General features: G+C 39.9%; 1 pseudogene; it reads left to right on the forward strand.

Moving 5' to 3' along the window:
• Nucleotides 1-5,185: 5,185 nt before the first annotated feature.
• Nucleotides 5,186-19,602, forward strand: LOC104590121 (reticulon-like protein B2 pseudogene; annotated as a pseudogene).
• The last annotated feature ends 3,613 nt before the right edge of the window (nucleotides 19,603-23,215 follow it).

Raw genomic sequence — 23,215 nt, forward strand, 5'->3', positions numbered from 1 at the left:
GGGAGTTATTGTTATTTCGTATCAAATATATCCCTACTTGCTTCCTTTCGGTTTCAGATCAGGTCCAGTTTGTTTCAAGAACGAATCTTGAAAATGTAGTTTTCGAAATTAGGGAATAGGATTCTCGAAAGGGAGAAAGAAAATTTTTGAAATTTCGCCCAACCTCCCCACAAGGTTCGGCCATCCATATGATGGATCTCCCTTACCTTTAGTGGTATCAGAGCCAGGTTCAAGTCTTGAACCAAAGTTGGACCAAATCTAGATTTGCGCAAATGGGAAAAAGGTGTTCTACCCAATTTGCGCAATTTACAATTTTTCTGGGAATTGGTTCCCATTTTTTGGGCATATGGTCTAAAAATTAATTCTTTATTTATCTGCAATAATTATAGAACTGTTATATTTTTATTTCTTGAATTTTGGGTTGTTCATATGGTGGAGATCAAAATCTTTATTGGCGCCAAGAATTTGCACACCCTACTATATTATTCTATTCAATTCGGTCTGTAAATAATTTTTTTTTTTAGATGAAATATATAGGATTCATTCTGATGTAAATTAATAAAGAAAATAGGTTTTTCTATTTTTTTCATTGGAAGAGATTTTGGTACGCATGGAGAAAACCCATTCGTAGATACTAGATCTGCAACCTGCGATAACCTGCAGACCACAAACAACCCTCTGATTATTGTCTTACTGATCGGCTGCAATTAATTTTCAGATCATAACCTTGAATTGGATCTTGCAATAGACACCAAACCCTAGGCCGATTTGACCCAGATTAGACCAAATTGGTTGGGCTGAATCTGTGGTTCAATAGGGACTGTTCTTAGCCCTAAAATTTTATTATGGGCCAGGGGTTTGATGGCCCATTGCAGGATGCAATTCGGCCCACCTTGTAAAAACCCACTTTTATTAAGCTATAACTGCATCAACCCTAATTTAGCATAAATGCTATATGATAATGTTATACGATAATGTTATATGTAAAAACCATATACCTAGATAATTTTATATGATAATGTTATAGGCTTTAATGGGCTGATACTGATTTAACCTAATTAATTTAGGGTTTTGTAGATGATTTAATTGATTGGATCAATTATGTGATTGTTTCATGCATGTGATGTGTGATGTGTGATGTGCTACGTACATGGGCCATAAGCACTTGGCCCATGTTAATTCGATAGTGGCTCTTTCATACACCATGGTTGAATGCACATCATTACCATGGTGTCCTTAAGATTATTGGATGATCTCCCTTCTTGATGGGCCCTACATCAGCTTTCTCTACAAGATGAATCGTGCAGAACCCTAGCCCGTTTAGGGCCCATCTGAATTTGACTTTAAGAAAGTCAGTGGGAGCCACTTTGGTTTGACCTAAATAAGAACTAGGGCGTAATTACTCATTCCCTCTAGCAAAATATAAGTGCATGTGATAGGGAGATTCATATGATGAACTCTCTAAAGGCCTTCCATATGTAGCATGAACATGGGCTTATCAGTAACGAGGAGATGCACCATAAAATTGGGCTATCCATTTGCTGGTGAGTCTGTTGGATTGTTTCATAAGATGATAGGGGCGTCATAGACCGATGTGGGAAGGGTCTATCCTAAAATGGAAGACTCTCTCACGTTACCTTGGTGTTCACAAATATGATGGGTAAGCACTTATTGGACAGAAAGGTTTAACCTAAAATGGCAATGAACCTTGTCTAATAGAGACCAAATGGAAAACTCATAAGATGAGTGGATATGATCCTTCACAAAAGGTGGTGGGGTTATGCAGCTGAAACAATTGGCTCAATGGACTATATGTGATTTCTCACATTTCCAGAAACATAATCGCATCTTCATCACTAAGATAGGAGGGAAATCTCAGAGATGGACAAATGGAAATGGAACATAGATTAAAATCCATTTCTATGTATTTAACATAAATCAATTTAGGTTGTGGACTAATAATCTACTTTGCCTTTATCAAAAATGGCAAATGGATAGTTTGCCAAATTGTTGGACGACAACAAGCTTAAGGTTCCAAACTATGCTAACTGGTTTCATAACCTTATGCTGGTACTAACGTCCGAGAAATTTGACAAGGTTGCTAAAAACCCTGCTCTGGATTGTCCGGGTGATAGGGCTTCTGAGGCCCGTAGGAAGGAATATCAAGAATGGGAAGAGAAGAACTCTCTTGCTCGATGCTACATCATAGTCTCCCTCGATAATCTGATACAAAGACAATTCAATTAGATCGAAGTGTCCAAGGATATCCTAGATAGTCTGAGGATGATGTATGAAGAGCAGAATCGTTCTACTCGACAAAAGGTCTTAATGTTGTTTATGACAATTAAAATGACTGAGAGCCAAATGATTCCTGACCATTGTCTAAAGATGATAGGCTACATCAATGAGTTGGAGGCTCTCGGGTCAGGGTTTGATCATGTCACCAAAGTTGATGCCATCCTAAACTTCTTTCCTCCCTCATTCAATCAGTTTATCATGAATTATAACATAAATAAGCTAAATGTTAGCCTTCAGGAACTCAACAATATGTTGCAAAGGGCTGAAGAACTGATTAAGAAGGACAAACTGATAGCCATGCTTGTTGAAGGTCGTAATTCGAGTAAGAAAAAGATGACGGCAAAAAAAAAAAGCCTCAGAAAAAGGTTATCAAGCAAAAGGCAAAAGAAGGATAAGACATCGGATGCTTGTCACTTTTGTAAATAGACCGGCCACTAGAAGAGGATTGTCCTAAGTATCTGGAGACCAAGAAACAAGGTAATTTTGAATCTTTTATCATAGAGGCCAATTTGTTGGTCACTTCTGCTTCCTGGTGTATTGAATCTGGGGCTTCTACTCATGCATATAACACATTACAGGGGTTCAAGACAAGTAGAAGACTGAGTGACGGAGAAGTTACGCTCTACTTGGGGACTTCTACAATAGTTGCAACTACAGCCATAAAAACAATAGAATTAGTTTTCAGAGAAGGAATCATTGTACTTAAAGATTGTCTTTATGTACCTACACTTAGAAGAAATTTGATTTCAGTTTCAAAATTGTCCATGGATGGTTATTCTATTTTGTTTAGTAATCTGATTACTATTAAACGAAATAACAAATTCCTCGCACATGGAGAACTTGAGAATGGTCTCTATGTTCTCCATCCTTCTCTGAAAACAAACTTAACTGAAACTACGTCGGAAATAATCCCCATGAAGAGAACACGTGAAATAGTTAATCCCACGTGCCTGTGGCATTACCGACTTGGCCACATTAACATAGATCGTATCACAAGGTTGGTAAAGGATGGTCCTTTGGATTTTCTAACTATAGAAGGTCTTCCAACCTATGAACCTTGCCTTCAGAGTAAGATCACGAAACAGCCATTTACAAGTAAGTCTGAAAGATCAACAAGCATGCTTAACCGAATACATACTGATGTATGTGGTCCCCTGAATGTTAGAACACGTAATTAGCATGCTTATTTTATAACATTTACCGATGATCATTCACAGTATGGTTACGTGTACCTAATGAGACATAAGTCTGAATCCTTTGAAATGTTCAAGGAGTTCAGAAAAGAGGTTGAGAAACAGTTGGGGAGACAAATTAAAGCCCTTCGATCAAATCGATGAGGTGAATATCTCTCTGACGAATTCAGGGACTACTTAAAGGACAATGCAATTGTTTCACAGTTAGCTCCTCCTGTTACACCACAATTAAATGTTGTGTCAGAAAGAAGGAACCGGACTTTATTAGACATGGTTCGATCACTTCTCATACACTTGAAACTACCTACATCCTTTTGGGGGTACACATTAGAGACTGCGATACACGTGCTGAACTGGGTTCCAACCAAATCCGTTCCTAAGACTCCATATGAGCTATGGACTGGTAAGAAACCAAGTGTGAGACACTTGAAGATTTGGGATAGTCCAACACATGTTAAAAGAACAAGTGCTGACAAATTGGAATCCAAGACCAGTCGTTGCCTATTTGTAGGCTACCCCAAAGGCTCTATAGGATATTTATTCTATGACCCAAAAGAGAAAAATGTGTTTTGCAGTTGAAATGTCCATTTCTTGGAAGAAGATTACATCCTGAATAATCATCATCAGGATGTTGTTCTTGATGAGGAGAGCTTAGGGGTAGTGGGAGATGTCTCACAAGCTTCAAAAAATAACCAACCTAGAAGGTCTACCCGGGTATCCAGGCCTCCATTTCGTTACGGCTATGACCAAGAAAGTTGGTGAAAGCCACAACCAGTGAGGAAGACCCCGTGACTTATATGGAAGCTATGTTGCACATAGATTCCTTGAAATGGGTAGACACCATGAAAGCCGAGATGGACTCGATGGAGACCAACAAGGTCTAGACTCTTGTAGACCTGCCCCTGGGGTGAAAGCAATTGGATGCAAGTGGATTTACAGGAGGAAGAAGGGCCCAGATGGTAACGTTGAGACCTTTAAAGCTTGTCTTGTTGCGAAAGGGTATACTCAAAAAGAGGGAATCGACTATGAGGAAACCTTTTCGCCAGTGGCCACGCTTAAGTCTATTAGGATCTTACTAGCTATAGCAGGATACCATGATTACGAGATTTGGTAAATGGATGCCAAACCTGAATAGAAATCTTACTAAAGATATCTATATGCAGCAACCGCAAGGTTTCATAGTTACAAGTCAGGAACACAGGGTGTGTAAACTCAATCGATCCATATATGGACTTAAGCAAGCTTGTAGGAGCTATAACATCCGGTTTGACTTTACTGTTAAACAATTTGACTTTGAGCAAAATCTGGATGAGCCCTATGTTTACAAGAAGACAGTGGGAGATAAGATTACATTCCTAGTTCTGTAGTAGATGACATTCTACGCATTAGGAATGACATAGGAATGTTAACTACGATGAAAGTATGGCTTTCACAGCAATTCTCCATGAAAGATCTTGGAGAAGCCTCCTACATCTTGGGACTTCGACTCTATAGAGATAGATCGAAGAGGATAATAGGATTATCCCAGCCTACTTACATTGGCAAGATTGTCAAAAGATACGGTATGGAGAGCTCCAAGAAAGGAAATGTTCCTTTCAGGCACGAAGTCATTCTCTCCAAGGTAATGTCTCCCAAGACTCTCGAAGAGATTGAGAGCATGAGAGAAACTCCCTATGCCTCAGCCATAGGGAGCAATGTATGCCATGCTATGCACTTGGCCTGATATTGCTCAGGCAGTGAGTGTGGTAAGTTGGTTCCAGTCTAACCCAGGTCAAGAGCATTGGACAGTTGTAAAACACATACTAAAATACCTTCAAAGGACAAAAGAGTTTTGTCTCGTATTCGATGGTAATTCACTACAAATCTAGGGGTATACTGATGTCGATTTCTAATCAAACCCAGATGATAGAAAGTCTACATCCGGTTACATCTTCATGATGGGGTCCTGTGCAGTCAATTGGAAGAGCAGCAAACAAGGGTCCACCGTAGATTCCACAACCGAGGCCGAATGCATTGCCGCAAGTGAAGTTTCCAAGGAAGCCGTTTGGATGACGAAGTTCATTCAAGGATTAGGAGTAGTTCCATCCAACACACCACCCATTCCACTATTGTGTGACAATACTGGAGCCATTACTCAGGCTAAGGAGCCACAAGCTCACTCAAAGTCGAAGCACATCGAGAGGAAGTACCATGTACTACGAGAGATTGTTGGTAGAGGGGACATCCAGATTTAGAAGGTAGCATCAGTGGAGAATGTAGCAGACCCATTAACTAAGCCACTGACACAGAAAGTATTTGAGAAACATGTGGAAAGTATGGGACTCCATCTTGTACCCGATTGGACCTAAGTGTAAGTTGGAGCTGTTAAACAGTTATGCCCTTAGCTCCAATTAGATTGATGTACTTATTAACATTTATTGTAAATGAATAAAGTGCATAATTGATTCATGTTATTTTGGTGTGTTTCTGTGTGATACCCTTAAACTAGACACTTATGAGACTCATGTTAGTTTAGAATCTTCATAGCCGTTCGGTAGATTTGGGGAAATTTATCCTGCCAAGGCTGACATTGATGTACCGCCAAGTGGGTTGGGGTGGCTTGTCTCAGCTGCCAGGGTGAGACTTGAGGTACATGTAGTGTGGGTTTTCTTGAAACCTTGAACCATACCAAATTCTAGTATTGCCCTAGACCTTGGAGACAGATGAGCAAAACTGGAATGTTACACCTAACCCCTAGACTCGATTATGGTACTACACTAGGTGTCGGATTGGGCTGTCTTTGATATGCCAATTAGTAAGATCCTTGACTAGGTCAAAACCTGGGTATGTTGGGGCAGTCTGAGAATTCACCTGAGTAGATGATCATAGTGACAGGATCAGCCCCTTTGTCGGACAAAGTGAATGATCGGGGAATGCACTCTCTTTGATGGAAACCTAAACTGCCGGCAGTTGATTTCAAATTGTTGAGATTTGTTTTGCAAAATATATTTATATAGAAATATACATATATATTATGGTTTCACAAAATGTTTGCAAAAGGTTGTAATTCTTGGGATCCATGTGAGTAGAGAGTGTAACACTGTACCTTGCAGTCGAGGGGGAGGTCCTCTTTTGTCGGGCAGTGTTTGATCATTATGGGCTGAGAGGTTAAGTGTAAGACCATTGAGGGTTATACCTGATGGGTTAATCTTATATCTACCCGCAATTCTTGGGCCTTCATAAGGCGGCTAGACCCAAGGACCATTTAGTATATATGTTGGGCCCATTAAGAGCCCATATTGATGGACTTAGGGGTTCACTGTGTTCTACAATTAATTCAGCCAGGCCTTGTAACAAAGGCTGGGCTGAACCCATGTGATTGATGTGTAGATCAAAGCTAGGGTCCCACGCCATACAAAGAGAACCAAACTAGCCAACATTTAAAGGGAAAGTGAGTTGTATGACTAAATAGGCCTAAAGCCCATTTCGAACTGGGCTTAAGTGAGTTAATTAAAAGGGGGCAAATTCTAGTTTATAATCTGATTAGGATTAGCTAAAGGATAAGATAAGTCTTATCCATTTAAGAGTCTAGATCTAAATATCAGATTTGGATCAAGAAACTCTTTCATAATTGGATTAGGAAGCTAATCCAAAGAAGGCTATAAATAGGGGATGAATTCACTAGTTTATGCACTCAGCAATCTACAGAATTCTCCTCCAATTCTTGCCTCCCCTAACCAATTTGATTTCCAGCTTTGGATCTGTTCAAGAATAGTTCTTGATATTGTTTCTTACTAGAAGAAATAATCTAAAGTCGTGCTCACCAGCCCCTTTCGTGATTCTTGCTGAAGAATTAGGATTCTTGCTGAAGAATTAGGATTCTTGCTGAAGAACCACTTTGCTAATCCTGCCTCACCATAAGATGTGTCATCTTCAGTGGAGGTGGGTTTTGGTCACCTCTTTGGGCATGAACACCTATGTTGGGAGTTACTGTTATTTCATATCAGGTATACCCCTACTTGCTTCCTTTTGGTTTCAGATCTGGTCTACTTTGTTTCAAGAATGAACCTTGAAAATGCAATTTTCTAAATTAGGGAATATGATTCCTGGATTGGAGAAAGAAAATTTTTGAAATTTCTCCCAACCTCCTTGCAAGGTTCAGCCATCCATATGATGGATCTCCCTTCCCTTCACAACAAATAGATCTCCCTTCCTTGGAAGGTGGTTGGAAAATCCATGCAGAGGCTTGCATCATTTGCCCCATGTAGCTGCATCAAGGCCTGGAACTATCGAGGTGGTCATTTGGGTCAGTTGTCACATCGTAGGATTCCAAGATGGGGCCTTGAAGTCTTTAGGCCACATGGCCGTGAGGATCTTGGCAGCCAATAGCGATGTGTAGGACCCGGCTGCACCGACGAGGTGCCAATCTGCCTTGCCTACTTCTTCTTTTCTTGTTTCTTCTCCGCCTCATTATCATTCGGAGTGAGGTGACTCCTTCCTATGGTGTGGCATATGCATCTGCGGCACCTCCTTCGGGACCCTTCAATCAAGCTAGGGGCCTCGATCCCGATTGGTGTTGTGGCCTGGCTCAGTTCCTCTATCTAGACCTAGTTTTGGTTGTCGGGGCGATGAGGTGGGTCAGGTACGGGCTTCTGGTTTTGGTTGTCGGGTTGTTGATTCTGGCTCATTCTGGCATTCTGGTTCTGGCCTACGTGTTGGTTCTGTTGCTGCTGCTATTGTTGTTGTTGCTATTACATCCCTGCCAGGGTGGCAAATCGTTCTTCCCATGTCCTCATCTGCGAGTTCATCCCGTAGACATACTGCATCAATTCATTGAATTGACACACATCGATCCCAATAGGAGCTGCTGAGGGATCAACTGGAGGGAGAGGTGCGTTCATGCTAGGCAAGGGAAAGAAAGGATTTTTCATGACGGGGATACCTGACAAGGTTAGGGGCAAGTTGAACTGCCCGATAGTCACATAAGGAACCTCAGGGTGTACTGGAAGTTGGTCCTGCCCCCTGTGATTGAGTTCTTAACAGGGTTGTCGATGGGAGCATTGCTAGATGATGCCATTGAAGATATGTTTTAGGAAAGGTTGTGAGAGCATGACTTTTTGTGTAACGATTCTCACAAACAACGCCAATTGATGATGTGCGATTTGGTGCTCCCTGCTAGCAGACAGCTTGGACGTTGGACTAAGTAGGTCTTCTGGTCGAGCTTTAAGGAAAATAACATAGTGTCCGAGTTACTTTACCCAGGGTAGGTACTTTGATGCTTAAGTTAGCGAACTAGATATGTGATTGCTAGAATGTAAGAGAGCTAGAGTGCTTGAGAGCTAACTCACGTGTGCCTTCTGAGGTTGGAGGTGAGACCCTTATATAGGTGGGTTGTCATGGGCCTCAAAAAACACATCCCGTTTGGTTCCACGTTGAAGATGGACTCTGTGTAAGCGAATAGGGTTTATCCAATCGCACCCAAAGCGGGTGGGGTGATAACCGGCTCTTTCGATGTTGCGTCGTGATCCCGGGGAAGTCATAGATCATAACCCTTTTAAGGAGGAGGACGCCCAGTAGGTCGCTAGTTGAACTCAGGTTAGGTCGGCAAAAGTAGCTGACCTCTCATGCCGACTTGATGTCTTGTCGGGGCCTAGGTAGTCCAATGGAAGCAGGTTGCCTCTTACACCGACCTGAGGTTCCATCTAGTTGTTTGCATTTCGGTCTACCAGGGTGGCCTTGAGGTCACTGATGTACTTGTGAAGTATCTGAAGTTATCTACTTACATGGTGCTGAGGTGTCACCTAGTTGCTTTGCGATGCCACGTGTCATAGTGTCGTTGGAGGGCCAAATTACCCCTCATCAGATGTCTTCAATAAATAAGTACCCCTGATCCCATTACAAAACATTAAAAAAAGGGAAAATTAGGGCTTTAACATTATCATTAACTTTGGAAAATAGGGATGAGGTTAACTTGCTCGCCTCAAGCTAGTAGCATCTCCTTTCAATGATGCACAACCACCAAATGTCGTAAGCGGTAGAGTTGTCAAACTGGTCATGTTGGGCTGGCATGGCATGGCCTGGGTGTGGCCCGCTCAAAGTGCAGTTTGTGCCTCTCTCCCTTGGGATAATTTGGGGGGTCAGCCTAGCACGGCCCACGGCTCGAGCCCGTGTGGGCCGGTCCGCTATCGTGCCGGGCCGCGGGCCTGGGATGTGCGGGCCACAAGCCATCCTATGGGCCTGAGCCATGTTGGGCCGTGTCTGGGCATGGGCCGAATCGAGCCAAAAAGGCCTAGACTTTTCTTTTTTTTTTTGCTAACTTTCCTTTGGGCTTTGTCTGCTTTGGGAACAAAATGAAAAAATAAAAAATCTAACAAAGAAATAAAAAAAAATACTTACCAAAATACAAAATGGACAACAAATTGGAAAAAAATAGGAAATTATTTCATTTAAAATATAAAAAATTACAAATTGAAAATAAAAAGTTACATTGTTGAAAAGTTAACAAATAATTTAAATAAAATTGAAAAAAAAAATACTCAATCTCCTTGATGTTAATCATCTGCTTCATCAGGTGTAGTAGTGTCATGCCCTTCTTTGTCTTGTAATTTATCCTCAACACCCAACAAATCTTCAAAGTAGATGTCTTTTTCTTGTTTCTCATGGAAGAGCAAATGTCAAGTGGCTAGTACCACCCTTGCTATTGAAGATAAAGTCAATCCTACATTTTTGGAAAATGACTCTTTTTCCCTTCTCCTCAACCTCCTCTATTTTAAATATTTTCCAAATCGGGCTAGTGAACTTACTATTGGAGAATTGGTTTTGGGAGGAGCCGACCATTAATTTTAATTCTAAAAAAATAAAAATTAATTTAATTGCACTTACTCAGATGGTCGGATTACCAATTTAGAATCTCAACTTGATTTCAATGGTTGAAGCCTCTTAAAACCTCCTAAATGGATAAATTTCTAAGTGCCTAACCACATAAGTGTATGACAGGCAGTATGACAATATGAGACTGTATGAGAATTGAGATGAGAGACTAAGAGAGTATGAGAATTGAGAAGAGAATTGCTGAATTGGTATGATTAGAATGTTGGACTAGTGTGGAGCATAAGGTTAATTATAAGAATTGAAAATAATTCAATTACCCAAAATACCCTAAAAACTAGTTGTTTCTTAGTTGTTGGGAGGGGTATTTTGATCATTATAAAGTCATTTGTCACTTTACCTAAATATCCCCTAAACTAGCTGTTATATAGTTGGCATTATTGTCATTTTATCTCCCCCCAAAGCCAAAATACATAAATACCCCCATATAGCTACTGGGGTATTTCTGTATAAAAACCCCCCAAAAAGTTGAAACTAGTTGTTGGGGGGGGGGGGGGTCTCCAATGGCTAGTTCTTCGGGTGGGCTTGTGGGTCAGGCCATGCTAGCCTGTAGACCACGGGTGGCACGACACGAAAATGTGGACCGTGTCTGTCCGACCCGTGGACCTAAAACCCCAAGCCCGACATGGCCTATACAATCATGTTGTGTCGTGGCACGACCCGTGAACCATCGGCCCGGGCCGGCTCAAAATCGTGTCGAGCCACAGGCAGCATAACCCGATTTACATCTCTACATAGCTATCATTGGCATTTGATATGGACTAATCTGGGTTTGGGGTTTCATCAAGACGGAGAGATGTGGAACTATTCACTTGCCAAACTAAGTTGACTAACCCTTTCAAGTGACTTAATCCGAAAGGGTAAGATGATTATTTCCTAATTTGTTTCATTTTTATTTTTTCATGTTATTTTTCCGCTAATTTAGCCCAAGGGTAATGTGACAATTTGTCTTTCACATCATGATTTAACGGAAATCTCGATGGGTGTTTGGCAGCGACGACGCCATGTAGGCATTACATCAGAAAAAGCGGTGCTTCAAAAAACATCTTATTTGGTATTGTTTTTTCATAAATAAACATTGCTTCAGACCATGCGTTGGAAATTGGGAAAGTGTGGTATGAAGCGACACCAAATTTGACGTTTTCTCAAACAGCAGCTCATTGCTGCTAGCGGTGCAATGATGTGGCATCATCTTGGATGTTGGATAATATGACCAATGCTGAAAATAGTTCTATAACACTGGTACCAAACAAAACCAGTGTTGTTTTCCCAAAAAACAACCTATGTGGTAGCATCACTTCCAAAAAAATAAATAAATAAGCATTGTTTAACAAATCACACATGCCCAGCACCACTTTTATGAGAAAATGGTGCGGTGTTCCTAACACCGATGACAAACACCTACTCAAATGTTAGAAAAACTAAAGGGTACAGTTAGTCAATTTTTGAATACTCAAGGGTAGTTTAAGAGAATTCCCCTATTGTTAAACACTATTACTGGAGTCTCGAGATTCAGTTTTGTAATTTGGGGTTTTGGCACCATCGTCATTTTCGCCAGTTGTTACTTCACCAGACATTAGGGTTTCTGGTTGAACTACCCTTGGAAAGCAATGGTAAAGCAGCCCGAGAAGCTTCATCATGGCCATGATTAGTCATTGTTGTTTGATTCAGAGGAGTCATCACCATCAGCTATTAAGGCGATGGTTTACCGACTCTTTGGGAGGTAGAAACCTGTGCACAAGGTCTTCGGTGAGGAAAACCTGTTGATGCTTTCTTGTGGAGAGTTAAGAAAGGTGAAGACAATAACCTTGCAAGAATGGGTTGAATTTCATTAATCTTAAGTGTTTGTACGAGAGTGATTATATACAAAACAATAATAATTACAAGTATAGAAACAATGAATTAAGGAAAGTGCTCTAGCAAGCAAACTTCCTAAGAGGAGAGTTTCCTTTTTGCTCTAATTAGCCTCTCTATAGTAGGTGCTCTTTGTATAGTAGCTGCTCCATTTTTGGTAGGAAGACTAGAGCTCTCTTTGGTAAGAGATCTAGAGATCTCTTTGGTAGGAGGACTTGGGCTTCTTTTGGTAGGAGGACTAGGGATGGTCAGCTCCTCAATACGCCCCCTCAAGCGAAAGTGGGCTAGAAGCACATGAAGCTTGGACCGAAGCCACTTGAACCATTGAGAAGATAGGGACTTAGTGAAAATATAGCAACCTGATCTTGATTGGGAAGAAACCAAACCACCAAGGACTTCTTAAGAATAAGATCATGAAGGAAATGAAAATCGACCTCAATGTGTTTAGTACATGCATGAAAAATGGGATGAGTTGCAAGATACGTGGCTCCAATATTATCGCAGCGTAGAACCGGCTGCAACTGGTTTTGACTCCTAGATCAGAGAGAAGAGATTGCTACCACAAGCATTCTATAGTGGCACTAGCTAGAGCTCGAAATTCAGCCTTTGTGTTTAGCCAAACAATAGTAGGTTGTTTCTTAGCACTCCAAGGGACCAAGTGAGAACCAAGGAAAATACCATAACCTCTAGTAGAGCGTCTGTCATCCAGGCAGCCAACCTAGTCGGAATCAGAGTAAGTAGTCAAGGTTTCCAATGTGTGCCAAGAAAAATAAGCTAAAGTCAATAGTACCTTTGAGATATCTCAAGATCCACTTAACTGCTCCCTAGTGTTCATCAGTAGGGGCATGCAAAAATTGACATACTTTATTCACTGCAAAGGCCACATCCGGCCTTGTTAGGGTGACATACTAAAGGGCACCAACAATGCTCTAGTACTGAGTGGGATGAGATAATGGTTCTCCATGAAACCGTGAGAGGTGCGATGAGATGGCCATTGGACTGGAAACTGATTTGGCTACAGCAAGATAGGTCTTTAACAAGAGATCCAAAATATACTTATGATGAGATAATCCTATGGTATCACGATGACTTTCAATGCCAACAAAGTAGTGCAATGACCCCAAGTCTTTCAGGGCAAATGTCTGAGGCAAATCGTTAATAAGCTGAGAGACATGAGTAGAAGATGATCCAATAATAATAATATCATCAACATAAACAAGAATGTAAATAGTGATATGTTCCCTACTATATATGAATAGAGAGGGATCACACTGTGAACCACGAAAACCAAGATCATATAGTCAATTACTCAAACGATAAAACTAAGCCCTAGGGGCCTGTTTGAGTCCATAGAGAGCCTTGTGAAGTTTGCAAACATGATGTGGATGATTGCTATCCTCAAAACCTTTTGGTTGGCGCATAAAGATAGTTTCAATAATGAACCCATTAAGAAAAGCATTGTGGACATCCAATTGTCGAATGTCCCACACACGAGATACGACAATCATAATAACAGTGCGCACAGAAGCGAGTTTGACCATAGGACTGAAAGTCTCAATGAAGTCAACCTCTGGAACTTGTGTGAAGCTTTGAGCAATGAGATGAGCTTTGTAACGATCAATGGAACCATCAGGATGTCATTTGATTTTAAAAACCCATTTGGAGCTAACTACATTCACATAAGCATCATAGGGAACTAACTCCCAAGTACCACTTTGAATTAAGGCATGAAATTCGGCAACCATGGTAGAGCGCCAATGAGGAGACTTGAAAGCTTGTCCATAAGAAGAGAGGTTCTTCTTCATGAGTAGAAATATCATGAAGTAAAGTAGATGGAAGAGGATAACGAGTAGTAGTTAAAGCCTGAGCCGACCGAGACGTCATAAACCTTGTTTCCATGGAATGAGTGTCCACAGGGGGCTGTACAACTGGAGTTGCATCTAATAGTTCCTGAATAGGTCGAGTACACAGAACTAGTAAGGGTTCATCACTGAGGGAAGCTTCTTGTTCTAGCTCATGGGAAGAAGTAGCAGATTCCTCATTAGTAATAGATATAGATGGCAAGGGAGAGGAGGATACCTCAGTAACAACAGGAGCAGGACATGTGGTAGTGTCAATGGTGCCTAGAGAAGGAAGGATTACTCCAATGGGAGCAGCAGAGCTAGAAGGTGGTGATGACTTTATAGAACCGGGGAAGGAGTGTTCATCAAAGACAACATGCCGTGCAATTATTTCTTTCCCAGTAGTAGGGTTATAACAATGGTACCCTTTGTGATTGTGCTATACCCAAGAAATATACAAGGACCAGGATAAAAATCCATCTTGTGAGAATTATAAGGCCAAAGAAGAGGGTAACATTTACAGCTAAAGACCTTTAATATAGAATAATCTAGAGGTTTCCCAAATAATTTCTCATAAGGAGAGATATTACTAAGGCTCACAGTTGGTAGTCGAATGATAAGAAAGACTGCAGTTTCAACTACGTCTACCCATAAGGATTGGGGGAGAGAGGAGGATGCCAGTAGAGATAACGTGGACTCAATAACATGCCGATGTTTGCATTCAACATTGCTGTTTTGTTCATGCATATGGGGACAGCTGAGACGGTGAGTGATGCCTGCATTGTTAAGATAGCAAGAAAGACTATGAAATTCACCACTCCAATCACTCTGAAACATCTTGATTTTTGTAGAAAATAGGGTTTCCACATGGTTCTTAAATTTAAGAAAAGTATTAAACACATCCAACTTCCTCTCAAGAGGATAAATCCATGATAATTTTGAATAGGCATCCATAAATATAACATGATATCTATACCCTTTATTAGACAAAGTTGGGGCAGGTCCCCATACATTAGAAAAAAACAAATTCAAGAGGAGAAGAAAAATTTGTATCTAAAGAGGGTAAACTTAAATGATGGGTGTTACCCATTTGACAAGCTTCACACACAAAAGGATAATTAAGAGATCCTGAATACAATAAACTAAATTTAAAAATAATATTTTTCACAACTTTTAGGGCGGAATGACCAAGTTGTTGGTGCCACTTTGCCAAGGAAGTTTTCTCGCCTACAAAAGCTATCGAGTTCTCTGTCTTGTGCTGAATCGTTCCAAGAAACTGATAGAGTCCATCTCTACTTGGTCCTCGGAGTAAAACCCTCCCCGTATGGTCCTTCAAGACAAAGAATGGGTGAAACTCAAAATCAAATTATTATTCTTGGTAAATCTACTTATGGAGAGCAAAGTTTTAGTAAGAACAACAACATGAAAGATGTTATTCAAGGAAAATTGATTATGATTGAAAATTAGAGAACCCGACCCTGTATTGTTTATAATCAAACCTATGCCATTACCAATCTTGACTTGATCAGAACCTTGATATTCTGCTCTAACTTGCAGGTTATTAGCATTCATCCAATGTCATATGGTGCGTGGCACCACTATCCGGATATCAGATTGGGTCAAATCTAGACATAGATCCATTGTGTGATATTCCACCGTGGAAGGCTATAGGATCCGCTGGATGCGAGTTGTTCTCTCCTTGATATGAGAGATCATACCGTTTGTAACACTTTAGTGCTCCATGACTTGGTTTGTTACAAAGCTGACAAATAATATTGTTTCCTTTTCCACAACCTTGTCCATGTCCTGAGAGCTGGCCTCCACGCCCTCTACCTTTGCTACGATTGTTGCCACCCCTGCCTTGATTGCAAGATTTTTGAGAGTACTGAAAATTGTTAGTCAAATTTTTACTATTATTTGTTGCAATGTTTGCATTAGGATTTTCAGTGGAAAATTTGTGTTGTAAAAGCTAGGCTTCATGACTCAAAAGCAGTTCAAGAACATCACTAACACTGAGCTGATCTGCATCAGTTCAATTTGTTATTGCCATAATAAGAGATTCATACTCACTTCCTAAACCAGATAAAATATATAAAATCAGATCTTCTTTTTCTACTAGTTCTGATACTGCAAAAAGATTATCTACAATTGTTTTGGCTTTATGAACATAATCACTGATTGACAGGTTCTCTTTCTTGAGGTTCTGAAGTTGGTTCCTGAGTTGTAGTACCTTGGATGGAGAATGTGAAGAAAATGATCTCTCCAGAGCACTCCAGACTTCGGCAGCTGTAGAGAGTCCAACAACTTGTGTGCCAAAACTCTCTCAATTAGAGAAGCTACAAGCCAACTTAAGACCAACTAATCTAATTGTACCCAGGTAGAGAACTCTGGATTTAGAATTCTCTCACTGTTATCATTGGAGTCTGAAATCTCTTCTGAAGGAGGCTTGGCCAATCAATCAATCAGCCCCATCTGCTTGTGAGCTTGAAGTACTAGTAGTAGTTGGACTTTCTAGAGAAGAAAGTTGTCACCATTAAGCTTGATTGTCAGATAATGGGAGATATTGGGAATTGAATTGATGCTCATTGGTAGTGAAGAAATTTGGGAAGGAGTCGATCTTGAGCTCATTACTTCAGATGCAATGGTAATGTTGTAAGTCATGGCTTTGATACCAAGTTAAGAAAGGTGAAGACAATAACCTTGCAAGATTGGGTCGAATTTCATTAAATCTTAAGTGTTTGTACAAGAGTGATTATATACAAAACAATAAGGGTAAATTTCTTAAACTACCCTTATAGTTTAGTTAATTTACTAAGTATACCCTTACTGTTTGACTATTGTCTAATGCTACCCCTATTATTTCCAAAAATTACCATTACCGTTAAAATATTAACAGCAGGACTGAAATGTCTGTTTACCCTTACGTGAAAACTCCTATCTTCATCTTCCTCCACGCACAAGTCCCTCTCGCCCCTGTTTCATCATCGTCTTGGTGGATGGGCAGAGACCTTTAGGGTTTATCGAAGTCTCTGTCTTAGTGGGTGGAATTTTGTTTCAGAGAGAAACATGGTCATGCAAAAGTTGTTCAAGGATTCCTTAAAATCATTGGAAGCAGATATTCAGCATGCCAATACTCTGTAATTCTCATATTTTCTCTCTCCAAATTTGCATATTCTTTTCTAATTATTTGAAACATTATATCATTTTTTCTTTGCTTCAGCTGTTTGTATTTTGATATTCCTCTCCACCACCTCTAATTTCACGATATATGTTTTTCCAAGTGTTTCACCCCTAATTATGGTTTTGAAGGGGAAAGGGATGCAGAGCTTTGCCCCTTTTTACTTATATGTCGTTACAAATATATTATTGTACAGGGTTTTGTTTTTCTTTTTGCAATTCTTACTCAGTTCTGTTTCAATGTTTCTTTTGGTGTTCTAAATTTTGTAACTTTTGCTTCATTTCAATTTTAGTTATCTTCTCGGTGATATATTGGATCTCTATGGTTAGCTTACTGGCATTTAATCCAATTGCTTTTCAGTGTTCTAAATTATTTTATTAGAATTTTAGTAGGTATCTTTCAAATTTTAGTTCTCTCTCTCTCTCCATCCCCTTCGTTCCCTCTCCCTCTCGCTCCTGTTTCATCACCGCCATTACTACAGGTTGTAGTAGTGGTGGACCCCTCCACATGGCCTCTCTCTCTCTCTCCATCCCCTTCGCTTTCTCTCACCGATTCAGACGAGAAATACCATGGAGCAGGAAGCTCCTTTGTTCTAAAATCGGATCTCAGTTTGAGATTTACTATGGAGCAAGAAGCTCCTTTGTTCTGAAATCGGTTTCTCTGTTTAAGATTTGAGATAGCGAACAGAAAACATCCGAGAAAACTCTCCTCAAGTTTGAACGATGCAATGAATTACAGCTCCGATCTACAACTCTGGCAGATTGCATGACTTATGTTCTCAGTCCCACCAAGGTAGTAGAGAAAGAACTTGTGGTTCCTAGAGGAGTTCCATTGCTTGAGTGGTCGGAAGTCCGAGAAGAGCAGTGAAAGAATTCCCTGGAACCATTGCTTCCTGAAGAATGTCCAGATCTACAACTCCCAGATCTTCTTCTTCCTTCGCCCCCTTCCCCTCTTCATTCTCCCTCTCCACCTCCCTGCAAGCTGGTAGATTAGTTAACCTGACTCGCGTTCAAATCTAAGAAGGAGCAAAACAAGGAGTTCTTCTTGAAAAAGCCTTCGAAAGAACTTGAAGATTTTGATAGCCAAAAATGGTTCTGAAATTTATTCTGATGGAGATAACCCTTTCGCATTTTCTTAACAAAATCAGAAAAGGTAAACAATTTTTTTTTTATGTTATTAAGAGGGTTAATCATTATTTTCTCTTCACCATAGAGTGGAGCTTCTGGGCTTTTATTGGCAGATTGGCAGGAGGTGCCGGTGGGTCTCTCGAAGAAGATAGTGGAGGAAGAGAAGAAGAAGAAAAAGGGAGGAGAGGGATGAGGGTAAAATTGGGTTTTTCAAAAAAAAATAGTGTGTGACGGAATATTAACGGATCCTAACGGTAAGGGTAGAGTTAGTCAATTGTCAGAAATAGTAGACGCAGCATTAGACAATAGTCAAACAGTAGGGGTACACTTAGTCAATTAGCTAAACCATAAGGGTAGTTTAAGAAATTTGCCCAAACTATAATGAATGAATTGGAAAATACTTATAAGTATAAAACAATGAATTAAGGAAAGTGCTCTAGCAAGGAAACTTCCTAAGAGGAGTGTTTCCTTTTTACTCTGATTAGCCTCTCTATAGTAGGTGCTCTTTGTAAAGTAGCTGGTCCATCGTTGGTAGAAAGACTAGAGCTCTCTTTGGTAGGACTTGGGCTCCTTTTGGTAGGAGGACTAGGGCTGGTCGACTCCTCAACAAGGAACAAGAAGATTTCTGTCGGTGTTCTTGGTGGAGCAATTATAACCTAGGTTATCTTTAGGTTGATGGAATACCATTTGATAGCTCTAGTATGCCATTGCCTAATAGTCTCCTTAGTTGTGCATTACTTTTCATCCAATGCCAACAAATTTATTCACAAGTAGCCATTGCACACATCCTGAGAATCTAGTTCTGCAGTTTGCTTCCACTTTGAGAATCGAGATCAATTGAGCTTCCACTTTGAAAAAGTTTCTCACGGTCATTTTGTCTTTGGGTTTTGTCAATGGTGGGGGGTTGCCGAGTTGTTGCAATTTCTTGACTTTGTTTTACATATCTTTTGTTTTACTCCACACTGTACCTATACTCTATGAGAAATACGAGGATCAAGTGTATTCGTTTGTGGAGAACACAACAGCAGAGATCAAGAATATATCGCATTTAAGGTTCTAAGTAAAATTTCAAAGGGGCCACTGAAAGACAAGAAAAAAAAGGAAAAGAGGGAAAGCTGAGATGTTGTCATTTGTAGGTTCAAACATCTGGGTAGCTTTGGTTCAAACGGAAGTTTGAGAGAGTGAGAGATGAAGGGAATACGATTTTATGGGGGATTTTAAGAAAGGGCAATTTGGTTAGAAAAAATCAAGTATTTCTCTCTTTCACCTCTTTTGCAATTATTTTGAAAACGTATGTGTTTTTTCCAATTAGTAAAACTTTGTTAATTTTTATGCAAAAAGCCCATTAGAGATTTGCATTGGAGTTAATTGCTTTGATCAATGTTCAGAAAACCAGTCCGGGCATCGACCTATAAAAGGGAGGAAGGTTCATGGGTCAGAGCTTTAATTGGGGTCAAACCAGAGGTCAGAGGCTTATATGGGGAAATCTATGATATGGAAAAAGTAACTTTTCCATATCATATCGGATGAGATGGCCCAATCAACTTTCGACTTTCTGTTTACGTGAATATGGATTATGGCAAGTAACCGGTTTCAAAAACAACAATTAAAATCACATTTGAAAAAAGAAATTCATTTTAAGAAAGACGTTAATTTACGAAAAAGTACTGATTGTCGTTCTCCCTGATATCTTCAGCTCACCACCCCTGTTGAATCATCGCTGACAACAATGGTTTCTCTTTGGTGTCACCTTGTCACCCTTGTGCTTCTTCAAGTGATCCTCATCCTCTTGCTCTCTCACCCTGTCAAATCTGATGGTAAGCATTATCTCTCTTCCTTTCTTTTCTTAATTTTGCTCTTGCAGATCTTTTACTTTGATGGGTTTGTCCTGTTTGGTTTTATTTCTCAACCAGTTTATATATGTTCATCATTCTTTCATTCTTGCACGATTTGGGTCTTCATTTCAAGTTCAAACCATATGGGATCTCTTTATCTTTAGTGGTTGCATTGCAAGTCTGAGTTTGCTAATTAATGGGATTTTTCTGATAGAATAACATTCGTTTGGTTGAGAGGAAGATCCTGATGCCTGGTTCTCCTAAAATGTCATTAGGTGACGATCTGAATGCATTGTGTCTAAAAAGGGACCTGGATAGGGGAGAAAAATGCATGTTGCAAATATCTATTTGACTGGGTATCATGTTCAGCAGTGTTACTCATTCTCTCTCTCTCTCCCCTGATAGTTCAATGATTCAAAGAACTGGTTTTGAGATTTTTTTCGTTTTTCTTGCTGGGCTCTTGTCTATTAGACAAGTGCTCTAAGAGAAATATATCCATATTATTTGCAAGAGCATGATCATTACTAGATTCTAGTCTAGGTCTAAATTCTTGTATTTTAGATCTAGATGTCGTTGGAAAGGAGAAAACAAAAGATGGGAACTAATAATGGGTCCTTCAAGGATCTAAGGCTTCGCATCACCTTATTAGTTGTCTCAACTATGCTAGTTTTGTCATGAAATAGAACAGGAGAAGGTTCTCTCATGTCTGGAAGTCTATAACAAATTGTTTAATGTGTCCTGAATTTGATTCCCATGATCTATATCTTGAATTACTGGAAGAAGATAAGAATGTAACAGAGTATTCGGTTAATGGATAAGTTAAAGACTTTTAAATTTTAATTAACATATAGAAAATCAATTATCAGTTACTTAAATAAACCCTGTAACTGTTGTACACGTGGTAGCAGTACAGGTTTTAGATATGACATGGTTTTCCATATCATAGTAGGGCCCTTTTATATATATATATGTATGTATGTATGTATGTATAATTTATATATATAATATATACTATATTATAAATTATATATTAGATTATAATATATTGGGAAAATTCCTGATAGGTATCTTGTACTTTAGGCCGAGTGCCAATTTAGTACCCGAACTTTAAAATGCGACAATCTAGTACCCAAACTTTCGATGCGACAATATAGTACCTGTTGTTAATCAGTCGTGAAGTGTCATGGGAAAAGACACAAATGCCCTTCAAGTATCATCTAATTTTCTTTATCAACCATCTGTAATCTGTAAGTCTGTAAGTCTGCAACAACTATAGAGAGGGAAGTCGAGCACCTATAGACAGTTGAGCCGTCCATTGACCTAGAAACCGGTGGCCAAAATGACTCCTGAGAGTGACCTCTCCAGACAATGAAGGCGCCAGCGAACAGTGCTACGTCAACAGTGAATGCATGCAGTGGTTATTATTTTAACTCAGGAAAAATTCTCTCTATATTAATAGTAGCATCACTCCCTTCCTCACTAAAGATCTCCAGTCTTTCTTCTTCTTTGTTGGTTATATTCAAATTGGTTGCAGAGCTTACAACGGGAGCTGGTTCAACGATGGTCTCAATCGTGATCTCTAGTTGTAAGTTGTTTCTAGAAAACAGTAGGAAATTCAAGTGTCAGTACTGTGGATGCGAATTTGGGAATTCTCAGGCACTCGGAGGCCATCAAAACGCTCATAAGAAGGAGAGGCAACGAGCAAAGCGAGCCCAATTCCAAAGCAATCGGCGGTTATCGGCCGCAGTCTCCCCGCTTCTTAATCCCCCATGCAGTGCGGTCAGGACCCTTCTTATACTCAGGTTTTCCCGTTGGGCATCAGTGCAGCTGCTCAACTCCACTCTCCGACCAAGTACTATGCATCACCACCACCGATGTTGTCGTTATCTTCTCCTTGGCTTCCTTCTTAGCTTTACGTCTCTCACCCACCCCAATTTCCTGTGGATCCTGCCATTTGTCCACGCCCTACTCTATCGATAACTCAGTTTTTTGAGAGAATGTCGGAGGTGGACGTTGGAGTTGATCTACATCTGAGCCTTGCACCCTCCTGCTCTATGGATAACTCAGCTTCATGTTCTGAGTTTTGACTTGGTCCGAGTGTCATCAAAATTCAAACCTCTCCCAGTCTCCATGACTCGACAAAGTCAAAACCTGGTTTTTCAACCATGATCATATCTCCTTATTGACATGAAAGACTTTATTTTCGTTTACTTTTGTATTACCCAACTAGTATTAATCTATGCATATCTGATTTATTTTTCAAACTTAATTTCTCTTTGTTCTCTTACCTTCTTTTCCTTTGAGAGAGAGAGAGAGGTGAAAGGGGGAGACTTGGGGTGGAGAATGTTGGAGATACGTTGTCATTTCAATCGGTTATCAGATGTTAAGTTTCTCGGAATTGCTGAGGTTAATTGATCAGTCATCAGTCCCGGTGAACCGTGAACCGGATGAGGATGATTTGCTTAAAATCTTAGATTATTCTTGTGTGCAACAACTCCAAACTCCTGTAAATTATCTGTATCATTTTTCCTTTCCGACAGAAAAATATTACACGCAACTGAATTCATGAATATTGAACAATATCGATCGGTTGAAGACCAGAGAGAGAGATTAACCAGAAGGTACGTGAACCAGCAGACTGGAGATCATGTTGGTTCAAGGACGGTCTCATTACCATAAAGAAGATGATGAACAGTGTGTAAGGGTAATTTTGACATTTACAAACTTCTTAAATCACACATGAGGTGACGTGATATATAAAACTGACGGTCCATTAACGGCAAGTACTATATTGTTGCATTCCAGAAGTTCATGTACTAGATTGTCGCGTTTTGAAGTTCGGGTACTAAATTGGCACTTGGCCTAAAGTACAGGGTACCTATCGAGAATTTTCCCTAATATATTCAAAATATATAATTACATTCTATTATAACATATTTGTCATTTTATTTTATATTATAGTGTAATTTAATGTAATATATTATATATATTATATAATATATAATATGCACAATTATATGGT

This window comes from Nelumbo nucifera, chromosome 6, assembly GCF_055504915.1.
Source record: "Nelumbo nucifera cultivar China Antique chromosome 6, China Antique-T2T, whole genome shotgun sequence".
In the NCBI taxonomy this organism is placed as follows: domain Eukaryota; kingdom Viridiplantae; phylum Streptophyta; class Magnoliopsida; order Proteales; family Nelumbonaceae; genus Nelumbo; species Nelumbo nucifera.